The sequence below is a fragment of the Pseudopodoces humilis genome, chromosome 13, assembly GCF_049639895.1.
Source record: "Pseudopodoces humilis isolate 2021_Gansu_Grassland_sample_001 chromosome 13, ASM4963989v1, whole genome shotgun sequence".
NCBI classification, from domain to species: Eukaryota; Metazoa; Chordata; class Aves; order Passeriformes; family Paridae; genus Pseudopodoces; species Pseudopodoces humilis.
In genome coordinates, this window is record NC_142212.1 from 784,421 (window position 1) to 799,603 (window position 15,183).

Consider the following 15,183-nt stretch of genomic DNA (forward strand, 5'->3'; position numbering starts at 1 on the left):
GAGCTCCTTCCAGAAAGCCTGAGTTATTTTCTCTGTTTACAACCACATATTAGGAACTGTTCCCTGTAACTCCAGTGTTTCACCATCTTTGTAATTAAGTAGATGTCACCAAGAATCTTTGCATTTTTGTCATTGCAGTTTCTTGTGGCCTGGAACAGCTTGCACAGAGGCGAGCTGCTCTCCTCCATTGCTCTAAAAGCAACCCATTGCTGCTCAGACTGCAGCCATGCTCTGCTGTCCCTGGAATTCCTTTGTTCAGAGCTGACTGTTCATCTTTAACCCTGGTTATTTATGGTTTACCTGATTTTGGCTTAGCTGAGTTCAGGGCTGAGTAATTTCCCAGTGACTTTGTACACGATGAACACTTCACTAAACTTGCTACCAATGCCTTTGATCAATGTTCTCTTATAAAACTAATTGTTCAAAGCAAAACAGGCTGCTGATGGAGTTCTTAGCTCGCTTTTGAACTGCCAGGCTGGTGGTGGATAGTGTTTATATTGTAATTTTAAATTATAATGGTATTTGTTGCTCCTTCCAGTTGCTTTTACTGAGAGGTCTGCTGTAACTTGGGGCTCTCTATTAACTTACCCAGGCATTCACTTTACCCAGAGGTACTTCTCACTTTTCCAGTGTCAATTGAATTGCTCCTGCTCAGCAGCATAAAGGGATATAGAGGCTGCTGAAAGTTTCCTGTAAAAAAATTAAATCACTCTTACAAGCACACAGGAAAGAAAAAGGTTGAGAATCTGAAATTACAGTAAAGGATTCTTAGAGAAAGGTGATGGAAGGATTTAAATGAAAATAAGGACTCATCTGAGGCTTCAAGACTGGGGAAGCTGTCTCTAGGATCAGGAGTAGGACAGAAGAAGTGAAGACAAGAACAGGAGTCTCCAAAGGGAAAGTTACAGAGCTATCAGTGGTAGCAATAAGCCTTGAGAAACAAAGGTTAGGACAGTAACCATGTACCTTATTTATTCTTTCTCAGCTGGTTTTGCATTAAACTTTGTGTTTTTCTGAAGAGGTCAGTTACTTGTGGTCGCAGTTCCATCCCAAGTTTGTTGTCACGGCACAGCACCAGAGCAGGAGGTGTAAGGTGCCTCAGAAGGGAGCCAGCAGCAGCAGGAACACAGGGAGGGGGGTTCCAGGAGTGAGGGTCTGTGTGTGCCCCCCAGGCTGTGTGCCCCCTCTGCAGAGGGACAGGGCTGATGATGCTCTGGGAGTCTCCCTGGGCATTTAACACCCACTCCTACCTGCTTTTGGTTGGGTTTTTCTCTGTTCTTCCTAGGAATACGTAAAAGTGATTACAAAACATTACCGGGCTTCTTCCCTCCTGCTATTGCAAAATGTTCATACAAAAGAGCAACGCTCTCCGTTGTACTCTATCCAAAGGCAACCACCTTGTGCCTGTGCAGATCTATGTTTTCACTGTCTTCCCTGTGTGTGCAAGGAGTTCTTCTGGTCTATCATCAAATATTTCCAGGAGATCCTTGAGCTTGGGGTTCAGCTGCCTGGCTCCCATATGAGGTTTGCAGTCTCTGCCCTCTCTAAGGGCCTCTCCATGGAGGGCAGCCCAGGAATTTCTTTTAACCTGGGTGGGCTCTGGGTCTGACACCCTCTGGGAAGGCAGCAAAGCCTTGGGTGCACTCTGTTTCTCTCATTCTCATATTCCTCACACGGGAAAAAAATTTTCTCCTGGCTTCAATGGAATCACTTCTTATTAACTCCAGTACAAATAAGAGCAGGAGCTGGTCTGCAAATGTTGAATTATTCATTGTATCTTCAGCAGGGCTTTCTGAGATACCCAGTATCTTTGATCTATGACATCACTGGTTGTGAAAGCCAAGAGGAGACATTCTACAACTGAAATGTAAATTCCCAGATATGACTTGAAACGTAAATTCCAGTAATATTCCTCCTCCAGGTGATCTCTTATTTCATATAAACCCAGCTTAACAAATATTCACCACCCCCACTGCAGCCAGCTTTGTGCAATTTAAAAGCAATGATGCACAACTAATTGCTGGTGCATTGTGCTCAGTTATAGCAGCAGTGAATGATTTCCAAAAGTTGATTATTCTTGGATGAATGATTTTCTTACCTCTGGTCCATGCAGGATTTACATTTGCTGCTGTGATAGACAGCTAACCACATGTTCTGCCCCAGTGGAACATCAGTGTGTGGTGGTGAAATCCATTTCATGCCTTGCAGTGGGTGTGTTCTCTCATGGCTTTTGACACCGATGTTTTACGGTGTACACAATCAGCAGGCCACACTTGGAAGAGAGAGGGCTAAAATGGAATTTAATACCTCTAAATTCGATCCAAAACCTTCAAAGTTTCCAAAAAAATAATTATGCACACTGGCAGGAGACAGTGTTTGCAGATGTAATACTTTTATTCTTTTCAGTTGTAGAACGTGCAGAAAATAGACACCACCACATGCATTCTTCATGGCAGGCAGGTAACTTCAGTGGGCTCCTCAGAAGGCTGAAATGAGCCCTGAGTGTCCAAAGCAATGTGACTATCAACCATCTTCCTGTAGGCTGCCCAGCAGGGTTATCTACAAGGTGTTCAGAAAATATCAGTTCATACTCAAACTATCTCTTTCAGTTTTGGCAAATTAACTGAATCTTTATATCTTATATATTAATTTATATTAACTGATCTTCATGTCACTGATATGAAGGCCAGCTCTCAATGTCCATCCCTCAGTGCTGAAGGAAGGAGGAGGGAAATTATTTAAGAAGTTTAAATGAGTAGAAGCTCAAACTGGTATTTCTGAAATAATTTAACAGTTTGCCCAGAGAATCTGTAGCTGCCCCATCCCTGGAAGTGTCCAAGGCCAGGCTGTACTTTGTGCAGACACCCAGGTATCTAAATAGTGTCATAAAATCGCACCAAGTTTCATTCTTGGTGGAAGTCCATGGGATTTTGCTCCTCCAGACTCGATGTTTGTAAAGCAAATGAACAAACTGTGGAGAAGTTAGTCCAGGGTGTATTGTTATCCATTAGGGTTGAACCTGCCAAGAGCAGATCCTGATGTGATTACTGAGACAAAAGTATCATTGAAGTTCTGGAGTTTTGCCCAAATTAGGACTTCAGTGCTCAGTCCTTGGTCTTTTATGTCATCAGCAATCATAATGAGGTTATTTGTTAGTGTTCTCAGCTAAATAGTATCTAACAAGAAATCATCACATTTGTTTGACAGAACAAAATATGTTTTCATGTGAAATCTGTTCTTCAAAATTCCAACCCCTGTTTACACCCAGGAAATTGCTTCATTTGTAGCAATTTCCTTTTCTTTAATTCCATTTCCAATTCCCATTATGAAACTCCCAGGCATGTAGTATGGCCCAATAAATAGGTGGAGTAGGACCAGAAAGGAGGAAATACCTGCCCTTTTGTACATTTTACTCCCATTTAGAGAAGGAAAATGAGAGAGACATATACAGAAATTCCAAATGTAAGCAGTTGCAATAATTAGCAGCAAGATTAGCACTTGATTAACACTTTTAAAATTTTTTCCATATCCCCCTTTGCAGCCAGACACAAGTGGAATATTGTGGCTGACGTAGTAACAGCCCTTTTGTGAAAATTCCAGTGCAGATTATCAAGCTACGCCCCAAGCCCTGCTCCCAGCGGAGGTGGATGTCACCATACCCAGCTCACAGGCTGCAAAATATCCCTCAAAGCCATGTTCAGGATCAGCCACAGAGCCATGGTGAGTGTGAGGCAGCTGGATGCACCCCGTGCTGTTCTCCTCCACTTCCCAACAGAAACACCCAGAGCTGAGCTGGGGGAGGCAGTTTTGGGTGCTGAGCTGGGGTTCTCCAGCCCCTGCTCTGGTGGGACCCTGATGATGTTGGCATCACTGCCCCTTCCCTGTGCTCCATCCACAGCCAGGGAGCTCCCCCTGCACTGACAGTGTGCTCCTGCAATCCACAGCTTCCCAGGGTGGAATCCCTGTGTGTGAGAAGCAGGCAGGGGTGTCTGAGCGCTGCCCTGGCTCTGCCTGGCCTCTGGTGACATTTGTGTCAAGGTGGCAGCAAACAGCATTGCTGGGCAGGGAGGAGCAGATGTTTGACAGGGGACAGGCACTGGCATGGAAGTGTAAGAGCCAGAACAAACAAAAGAAAAAAGAGGTTGGTATATATTTTTCTTCCTTGATAACAGAACTGGCTTAGCAGAGAGAGGAATCAGAATGGCAGGAATCACCTCCCTGAACCCAGCAGTGAAATGCAGTGGCATCATAGCTCACCTCTCCCATGCTTTAGTGCTCTTTCCCATCTCCAGCCACTCCTGAGCTGCACTCCAGCTCCCCTTGTCCTTAGGAAAGCTCCTGCTGCTGTTGACAAGTGCCATCAGCTGCAATGTCACTGGGAGTTCCACGGTCACGTTTGTAACAGGGTGTGTAGCTCTTTAGCTTCCTACCTAAAAGGGAGATATGATTGCAAATCCGACTGTGCTGAGGGAAGGGAGCCTCTTTCTCACAGCCCTATCTTCCTCCACGTGTTTCCTTCCCAGCCTTCTCCATCTGCCCAGCAGCTCCCCCACAGCCCCCACTGCAATCAGAAGGGTGTTTTCTCTCCAAGATCTCCTAGCAACTGCTGTTAGGTGAGGTCTGAGGTGGATCTTGCTCCCAAGCACTGATGCAAACAGCTCAGTTCTGCTCAGCTGACACAGTGCTCGCAGTGGAATTGGGAACAGAAATGTAAAGCCAGTTACTCTGCATGAGAGCCTTACAGGGGGGCAGTCAGCTAAGAAATTACTCTTGAACTCACTGTGTTTTCCATGAAGTCTATTTCCTAAATAGACTAAATCCAGCTCCTACATATAGAAAATGCAAGTGTTCTTCCATGCTTCTGGAAATTCACACAACCAGTGTCAAACCCTGGAGAGCTGGGACTTCAGTCACTGGTTTCTGTGGCTGATTTGCATGCAAGGATTGTGCACCAGATTGTGATGACATTCCAGCTTCCCCAGCTGTGCTCCAAGCCCTGCTTCTTTATGTGAGAAATTTAGTCAAACCATGTATTTTACATTGCTTTATGTTCTTGTTTTCATTCATGAGGCAAAAGGTAAAAAAAGAAAAAGAGAAAAAAAAAAAAAAAAGAAAAAAGAAAAAAAGAAAAAGAAAAAGAAAAAGAAAAAGAAAAAGAAAAAGAAAAAGAAAAAGAAAAAGAAAAAGAAAAAGGGCAAAACCCCCCCAACATTCCAAAACCTGAACTATTTTTACTTTGAAAGTACCAAAGAATTCTGATCAGGGTACAAAATACAGTAGAATTTGAGCATTGTTAAGGCTGCAGCCTTCTCTCCTGTGCTGTGCAGAAACCAGTCCCAGCTTTCCCCCTGCTGCAGTTCTGCTCCAGCCAGAAAAGTTGTTCTGCCTGGTTAAATCAGTGCTGTGTGTTTCATGAGCAATGTAAAAGATCCTTATTGCTGTTCTAAAAATACAATGTACTCAAGAATCCTAATCCAACAGTGCAAGACAACACAGGTTTCTTTCATTAGTGGATTGTGGTAGGTATTGCTGAATCTAGTTCAAACAATTACCATTCAATTTTATATCTGCAGGCAGTGTAATAAACTGGAATATAGTTTTCACTCTGATCAGTCATATGAGAGGTATCTCCTTACTGCTGCATCCCCTTAAGCATCCTTACTCACCCATATGTTCATTCTGGCAAGCGCTGCATCCTCTCCACCATTATTTTATGTACAAACCTGAGCCAGGGCTCATTATTTTGGGAGTTAGGCAGCCCCTCCTCAAAGTGCCACTGAGGATGCACCCAAAGCCAGACACTGAGCCCAAATTCTGAGGCTGATGAACTGGATCAGAGCATTCAGCCAGGAGTGTGGTGATGGGAGCAGCCTTGTCGGTTCCTAGTTTTCAATTTGAATTTGGGGGTTTGTTGTTGTTTTGGTTTGGTGTTTTTAAGAATAGTACCATGAGAACTAGAAGGAGGTGGTGAAAGGAAAGATTTACTAAACTCTTCACAAAATAGGCTTGTATTCTTGGTTTGAATTAATGTTCTGACATGGTTTTTTTCTTCTAAATCTTTTGTCTTACTTGTGCAGAAAATGCAGCATGAGCTTGTCAGAGATGAAGACTTGGGCCTTTTTTGAAGCCACAACACTGCTGTACTTGACCACAGTTTATTTTAAAAAGAGCAGTTGGACAAAGTGAGGTCAAGGAAGTTGTGTTACTGTGAGTCAAAAAATGAGAGGGAAGAAGTCTGCTAAATTAAGAATTTCAAGGTTTGCATACTTCCCAGAAAACTAACTCCTTGATGAAGTTTCCTTGCATTCCTAGATGAGCTCTGCTAGATTTCATCCTGTAGGGATCAATCCAGAGCAAACCATGGCATGGGATTGCAGGGGAATGTGAGAGGTGATGGGCAGGCTGAGAGAGCAAGGGAAGCTCAGATCCTGCCTGTGGATGAAAATGTGTCACTCCACACAAAGGAGGCATGGACTGCTGTGGGGCAGCCCTGACTTCTGCCTGGACAAAAGGAGGCTGCAGCTCACAGGGGTGGGAAGGATCTGTTTGTCTCAGGGAGTAGAGGATTATCCTCATTAGATTATCCTCATTAATTCTGTGTGTGAACATAAAATTAAATAAGGCTAATGAATCATGTAAAAGAAACTATTTTAAAAGCTCAGACAACTAAGACTGGTTCAATTTCCATTGAACGTTGCATCAAGTGATGTAGTGTCACTCAGGAAAGTGTGTGCACGTACCAGGTTATCACGTGTGCTCAAATGAGCTCCCTTCCTAGAGCTAATGCTGCTCCAGGGGGTGGGAAATAAACAAAGAGTGCAGGTAGGCTCCAGAATAGATGTTCCTAATTAGCTTTTTTCCTTTTTTTTATGTCTGAGCTGTGAAAATTGGCTACAGCACTCCCTGTGATTATACCTTTGCCTATTACAAATTTTGCTGATGTTTGGTTGAGGGAGAAATAGCAATTACGCAACCCACAGGTGTCGTGGTAGCACTCCAAGGTGTGTTGATGAAGTAAACAGCCCTGCAGGATCAGTTTCCCCGTGTTTCAAAGCAGAGCATGTCTTCTGTAAATCTGCTGATGCTGAAAGATGTGGCCCTTCACATGTCCAAATCTCAGAGCAAAACAGCCAGAGAATTCCAGTAAAGGAATGATCTCTTTATAAGTCTTGAAGGTTGGGCTCTAATGTGTCATGCAAAAGTAAACAAACATCATGTCCTGATATAAAAAGGGCTCAGTGTTCCTCAACAGTGCAAGAGTTCAGGCTGTTGATAAGGGGAACAAGAAAGATTCTCATTAATTCTTTATCAAAAGAGAATGCAGCAATGATGTTCTCTCTGCTGCTTCTGCTTTGCCTTCTGAAAATTTAGAAGTGTATTTTTAGTCTTACTCCATGTACTCATGTGAAATACTTGCATAGTGAAAAATCCCCTCCCACAGAAATTCATCTCTGCTTTATTAAAAGTGACCCAAATTGACCACAAGGCTGCTTTCTCATAGGATCCCAGAATGGTTTGGGTGGGAAGGGACCTAAAGATCCCCTAATTCCAACCCCCTGCTGGGCAGGGACACTTTCCACTTCTCTTGTTCTTCCTGTGTCCCCTCAATAACTCCTGATTTCCTTTCTAGTGCAGGCTCTGCTGGTTTATCTCTCCCATCTCAGACACGTTGCTGTCGCACACCTCTCTAGATCTTGGGGAATCTCCTGCACTCTGTGCCTGTAAGAATTTCCACTTCTTGACCATACTATTTTGTATCTTCTCTCTGGTGTCTAAACCGCTTCAGTCTTCTGTGCAATGTTACTTAATGAATTTAAACTGAATTTAAAATAGCTGAATGTAGTTTCAAGACAAGTAGATATATTTTGTAGGGGGAAAACTAATTGGAGAGAGAATGAAAAAATCCCTTTTTTTCAATTTTCACTGAACATTGAAGGGTAATTCTGTAACTTGGTTGTAACGCAGCCTTGGTTTTGTCTCTGTTAAATTTAGGTCTCTAAAAAGCCTCCAGCATATATTTGCTCCCAAAATTTCACTGGTAGTTGCAGGACAGTTGTACCACATCTATAAACTTCATAATGGCAGATTTTCTGGGGCTGGGGATGATGCAGAGACAAATCTGCAGCTGGAGGGATGGGACACAAACAGAAACCCTAAACATACACACACCTAGAGACCCACCCCAAAAAAACCCAAGCAAACTCTCCTCTTCAGATGGAGAGGGAGCTCTTCAGGAAGCTTTTTGTAGCAAACAGAGTAAAAAGCATTGTGCAAGCCCGGGGCCTGGCACACAGCTGGCTTTTACCTAAATTGAATTGGAGAGCTGGGGAAGGTGGGGCAAGGCAAGCCTGGGGCAGCAGGTGTGACAAGGATCCTTCCTACAAAGGGAGTGGAGGGCTTTCCACTGGAACGGCTTTGAGAGGATAATGTGGGTGCATTTGGAAAGAAATGGTGACTGTATTTACTCACTATCCCAAGCTGGCACTTGTTTTAGGGGAGGGTGGAAGGTATTCCCCTTTCTGCTGGCATTGTTAACGTGAAAAAAACTGAGCTTGTGGGTGAGCTCGACTTGGGGGTGTGAAGGATATAAACTGGGAAAAAATAGTGAGTTAGTCCTTGGTTAACTGTGGAAACTAAGGAACTAAGGAAAATGAGTGGCTGTTTGTTTACCAGGCTTCCCCTTGAGGAGTGGGGAATGTCTCTGGAGGGGAACTGCCATGGGCAGCACAGTCTGACAGCTGCTTTTGAGTGAGGATTCCTTTTATTTGCAGTTCTGGGTGCAGCACACCTTTATGAAAGTCCCACTCGAGTGAATCTTTGCAAACAGGGCTTTGTGGAAAAGAAAGGCTCTGGTTAGGAAAATGCAGCACAGCTATCATGAGATACTTCTGGTTAATGTGGATTTGCCATCTCTGCCCCACCATCTGCTACCCAAGAATAGAAAATTTGGAGCGTCGCTGCTGCTGCCTCTGGGCTTCCAGTTAGGATTCAGGCTTTAATGGAACAAGTACATCAAAAACCAGTGAGATCTTGTTCTCAAGCCATTAATGATCATTCCAAAGACAAAATTTGTCATTTGCTGGTTTCCCTTTCCCTCTTTTGTGCCCTTGCCTCATAGGAGGGTGTCAGCCAAGCTGCGCTGCAGTGGCTGTGCTGGGCAGGCCATGGCTGGTTTGTGGCCAGCTCCAGGCAGGGCAGGGTGGGAGCTTTGTGCTTCTGCCTGTTGGAATAACTTGTCTGAAAATGGGCTCTGCAACAAAAAATCCCAGGTTTGAAACGCAGCTCTCCTATGGCTGCTGGGGGGTGTGAGGGGAGAATGGGTTCTGGAGTCATCATGGCTCAAGAGAACCATGATGAGATGATGGTGATGAGGATGAGGATGATGGTGATGATGTCACCTGTAGTGCAAATCTGGTGCCAAAAATTGTTTGTTTGTTTGTTTTTTTAAAGTAAACCACTAAGCTCCCGTCAAAGGAATTGATTCTGGTTTTTTGTCTCTTCCTTTCCCTCCCTCAGTGTGTACTCCTAATGCTTATGAAAAGTTGAGTCACTTTGTGTTTTGTTTTGCTTTTCCTTAAATGGGTATCCATCTACTCTCTTCTCAAGCCTGATCAAGCCTTCTATTTGATCCCAAAAAGCCCAGGTTTTCAGTTTATAGAATTATGAATAAAGGCTTCATGTGCCATTTAAGGAGCACGTTCCTTCTCATTCAGAAGTGTTTGGCATTTACCCTTCTTATTTAAACATGTTTAAGCGATTCCATTACTAAATACTGCTGGAGGGAACCAAAGAGGGAGAAGAAATTTGGCATCAGTCCCAGTGCAATTTGGAGGCAAAGGTCTGAGGATGCTCACTATCCTATAGAATGACAGTAATTAAAATTAATGAAAAATCACTGCATAACACCCACCACTTGACATATTTCCTCAGGTGGTTTTTGCAAAAATCTCTAAGAGAGACCTGTGGCTTGGGGCTTTGAAGTTCCCCTGCCCCTCCTCAGTCTCACCTCAGCTTTCATAAATACAGATATATAGTTGAATAAATATTCTGAAAGAAATTCATTACTTAAGACTCTTCTGTCCTAAGTAGCTTAATTTCTGTCTCAAGATGTATTTGTAAAACTGCATTTGTGCCCAGGTAGAAAGATTAGAATTTGAGGAGCTGCTCAGCCCAGTGGCAGGGATACAACTCCTTGGAGACTCAGCAGAAGGAACAGCAGGGCTGCTGGGGGCAGGGAGTGTGAAGGGGGAAAAAGCCCCGAAAAAACACAGCGAAGAGCCCCAAAACAAATACAAAAACCCCAAATCCCACTCCCAAAAACCAAGCCTCACAAAATATTCTGTGTGAAGATAAATCTGTTTGGTTGGTGAAGAAGAACAGACTAGTCATACTTCAAAACTTTCTGATTGTGACCAACAGCACAAGCGTGGTAAGACGTGGGACAGGAGGCACACAGAAAAAGTTACTTCTTATTGCACTTAAAATCTTTGGGTTGAATCCCTGGTTTTTGTTTGGTGGAAGGATCTCATACCAGGATGCCAAACGACAAGCTCACTATTTGACAAACTTTCAGGAAGAAGCCCATATTTTATGTTTTTTTTCCCAGTGCTGAAGGAACCCTATTAACTTGTCTCTTCCTGTTGTTACCACACAGTGCGACCTTCCCAGGTCTGTGAATTCTCTTTCAGGTGAAGGAAACTTCCTGACCTCTTTTTTTAAAAATTATTTTATTTTTCCCCTAAAAACAATTAAGAGAAACATTTAAGAGAAAATTCTGATCTATTAGTGAAAATCTATTTTTTTTTCTTGCTGAGAAAAAAGATCAACACCAGCACATCAGGCAGAAGAGTTTCCAGTGTCACTTGGAAATGACATCAAAAGACTTTTTTGAATCAGCAAAGCACCTAACATAAAATCCTTGTGCTTTACCTCAGTGTTTGGTGAACAGTCAAGACATTTTATTACCCTAAGGAAAGAGACAGAGTTGTTTTTGTCTTGGTGCTTCTTATTCTGAGTTACTCTTTGTTTTTTGTCATGTTGCAAATCAGCAGTGAAGAAAACTCACTCAGCAAGCAGTAAAAGCAGCAACAAATGTTTACCCCTTGGGATATGTACTCTGGAGAGAAATCCCCACCCAAACTGAGCAGACACCTCAAGGTCTGCGCGTGCAAGTTCAGCTTGACTTGGGATCCAGGCACTCAGCCAATGCAGGAATCCCACAATCCAGGGCTGCATTTCAGGTTAAAACATTCTCTCTCTAACAGGTCAATAAGTTATCCATGAAGCACCAGAAACATCAGAAATGCAGTTTGAAATATCTGGTATTAAATCTCTAAAATAAACATTGAGAACTAGAGAAAATAAATTGCTCTGTGAAAGAATTGAGTAATATTATGATTTCCCTTTTCCTCACCCCTTGAATATATTGCTTAATCTGTCCTAAGACTGTAATTACCATCCCTAAGAAGGATGTGCATGTGGGTGCCTTTGGGTTCCACAGTCTGTTTCCTTTATAGCAGCAAACAGGGGCCTTTCTGATTTTATTACTTGTAAGTGTTTATTAATAACCTGGATTTTGGGCAAGATTCTTATGCCACATTCATGAGGATGAATCTTGGTTTGAGAGAAGTCAGTAGGATCCTTGACAATTAAATCCTTGATTTAATGAAACTTTTAGCTTGGCCAAGTGTCCTTTCTGTAATATGCAATGCAAAAATTGAGTATAACCCATTCAGCACTTCTCCCCCAAAATGACTGAGCTCCAGCTTGGCTCCTCTGTACTTTTTCCATGATGGTTTCACACTCTGATTTAGAAAAGTTTGAATGGAAATTCTTCCAGGAGTTGCACATCTTAGCAAATATGGAGTTTGTGTTATAATTTCTGGGGCCATGTTATACGCATTCAGGAATTCCTGGAGAATGGCTATTTATGTAGATTTTTGCTAATGAAATCCTGTTTGTTTCGAAACTGTCACACCTATAGCAGCAGTGCGATCACACCCTCAGACTGTAAAATCTTCAGGCAGCAACTCCTAGTTTGCACCAAAGTTCATAAAACAATAAAATGCACAGATCTGCCTTGTTCAGAGCATGTATGACCAGCAAGTGCTTCCAGGAAAAACTGTGAATACCTTTCTTTCCCAGAACTGCTCAATTCTGCAATTTTTCTTTGGTGAGTTTTGGAGTTGAATTTTCAGCCTCTGCTCTTGTTCGCTAGATTTTGTTTCTTCCTGTCTTGTCTTCTAGGTTTTATGACTACTTATTTATAGGTTTGTTTCTTCCAGGCGGTTAAATTGATCTTTAATTTTATTTCATGACCACAGAGGAAAACAGCACAAGCTGCAGCAGGTTGGGAGGCAGGCAGGTATTGTGTGCACTTTCCTGAGGCTAAACAGACCTGTGCTCCAGTGTCTTGGCTGCTGAAGTGTGCTCTTCTAAGGGAGAGGATGTTGATGGAGTTCTGGGGAATTTGTTCTTTATTAGATTAAATGGAACAAAGATATGTGGTCAGTGTGTGGCCAGAGCAGAGCTCAGACGTGGGCTCAGTCACCGGTCACTGAGCCAGCCCAGAGTGCAGGTGTGGACATGGGTAGAGTAGGAAAACCCAAATCTCTTGGGAGCAGAACAAGTCCTCTCTGTGAGCCAGGGCTGGGGCTGGTTTGGGACTGGAAATCGAGGTTTCATATCAGGAGCCCTGAAATGTGCCTGGTGCTCCCAAGAGCAGCAGATGAGGGCAGGGGATTTGTGCTCCTCAGTTCCAGCTGCTGGGGGGAAGCAGAGCTGACAGGCACCTGAGCAGGGCTCGGTGCTGACGAAACAGGAGCTGTCTCCACTTGCCAGGCAGCTGTTTCAGAGGTGCAGAGATGCATCGTGACTTCGCTACTGATCCCAGTACTTTGGGGAATAGGATTTGCCACTTTGTTCCTATGCCTTGAGCAATTGTCATGTTTTCAAAAGAAAATTGCTCTGCTACAGTTCTGATTTCCACATTTTGAATGCTGTTTTTCACCTTCACTTTCTCTTTGCTTTGTGGGACAGAGGAAATCATTACCTTGACAAGATGCAGCAGTTTCCCCCCAGATGAGGGTGTCAGGGCATTTGGCAGGTGACAAGTCCCTCTGGCAAGTGCCAGGCTGAATGGTTGAGAGACAGTCATGCATGGTAGGGCTCTGGGAAAATCCTGGTGCTTGGCTCTGGTGTTTGGCTGTGAGGGAAGGCACGGGTACCTCACACTCGAAAGATTAACTCCTTGTTCTGCACTGCAGAGCTCAGGTTGGGCCCAAGGCTGCTGTGCCAGTTCTACACTTTAGTTTTTATTTAGTTAATACCAGAATGTATAAAACCACATGTTGGGTACTTCTGATGGAACCAAAGATCTTTGTGTTTAGTAAATCCTCCGCAAGAGCACTGGTTTTTGGGAGCTGATCTCTTGGCCAAGTATCAGCTTTTGTAATCAGAGCTTCCACTGCACAATACTGCACACAGGAAAACTGAAATGTGCTTCCTGCTCTGGGACATCCTTCAGCAGAAATACTGTGTGTGGCTGGGGCAAGGATTGTAGGAGCTCCTGTAACTTTGGGTTCTGCTGCCCTTCTGTGGGTTCTTTTGGGAGGGATTTGCCATTGCAGAAGGACAACCTGAACTGTGGTGGATGAACCAAATCTGGAACTGTGCATCAAATCTTACAATACTAGTGCTAGTAAACACCTAAAGGAAATGTTGTAAGACTGACTTAGAACAAGTGGAAAAGGGGAAATGCCTCTCTGCACAGCAGGCAGCAGCCTTGTGGAATGGGCTGGGACTCCCATTGTGGAACTGGCTGCCCAAAGCAGTGGTGGAGACAAAGAGCATCAGCTGTGTGCAGAGCCAGGGATGGCTCCTTGTGCCAGCCTCAGTGCCAGGCTGTGGCTCTCAGGGATGTACGGGGGATGCTCTGTAGGGAGTGCCTGGGCTGTGGTTTTTGTCGAAGTAATTCTTCCTTTTGCCACAGCTGGAGAGAGAACACCAAACTAAAGGGAGCACTGGCCAAACCCACTGGGCACTTCACTCCTCCTCCCAGGGGCTCTGAGGGACAGAATGTCTGTGGTTCCAGAGAGTGAAACTCTGGAGCTAAGGGGCACTGCGGTGTTCCTGACATGTTTTGGGATCAGGCAAGCACAGGACGGAGCAGCACTTGCCTATGTGCCTAAAGGGCAGGTGTTAACAGTGCCAAACTGGGAGTTCACACTGGACTGTGGAAGCTACAGCAGCAGCTTTACAGGTCAGGAGTGTTCCTGCTAACCCAGCCCAACACTGTGAATCTGACCCACAGTAAATTGCTTTGCTCAGACACCCTTCAGTGTAACTCCTCAGCTTTGGTAGAAAAAGAATTCCCAGCTTTTCCAATAAAACAAGTTTTTGCTGCTTTAACCAGTTCAGGAGCCCTTGTTTATTTCAGTTTTGAAAGCAGTTTTTGAAAAGTATCTCAGTGGGATTAAAATTTATGCCAGAGGTAGCTAATAAGCACACCCTTTCCCTTATCATAGCAGCAGGAAAATCATCAAGGGCTGCTTCTACATATAAACCATCTACGTTCAATAAAATAACTGGATGAACAAGCTTGGGATTTAATATCAGCCTTATTCAGTGTTTTCTTCAGGTTGTGCAAAGTAATGAAGTCTGGTGTAAATTGTATAAAATACTCTGATATTTTTTTTATTAATGTTGCCCAAGTTAGAGAACTAGCACTAATACATAGCAATACATAATATTGACTTTTTCTTTGTTTCTTTCTTTCTTATCAAGTTTCAAACATTTTTGAGGGTTTGGCAGGTGTCCCTAATCCCTGAAGCTCTGGATGATTTATCACCTCCCTGTGCAGAGCTGAGGGAGCTGTGTGCCAGCTGCACTGCCTGCTCTCCTGTGCTATTCCCAGCCCTCACTCCAGAGCTGCCTGTGCACAGGCAGGGCCACACCGATGCCTCCCCAGCCAGAACACTTCCTTCTGGGAAGTTTATTGCTCTAAGAACTGTATTTTTAATGAACACGTTCAGGAAATGTGTTTGTAAACACAGATTTATCACTATTTTGCTGCCTCCAGTGGAGTGTTTCCTCCCAGTTCTGTCTGGACCTCCTGATCCCTTACTTAACCACTTGCAGCTCTCAGCCTTTTCTGTATCATCACTCCTTTTTTAAACGATGGCA

The 15,183-nt window shown here is 43.8% G+C and overlaps 1 long non-coding RNA gene across 1 annotated transcript; it reads right to left on the minus strand.

Moving 5' to 3' along the window:
• Window positions 1-2,375: 2,375 nt before the first annotated feature.
• Window positions 2,376-4,435, minus strand: LOC106628686 (uncharacterized). Its single transcript, XR_001332130.1, has 2 exons — window positions 4,258-4,435; window positions 2,376-2,559 (listed from the first exon to the last, which is right to left on the minus strand). It is a non-coding gene; the product is annotated as an uncharacterized LOC106628686 (long non-coding RNA).
• Between the last annotated feature and the right edge of the window lie 10,748 nt (window positions 4,436-15,183).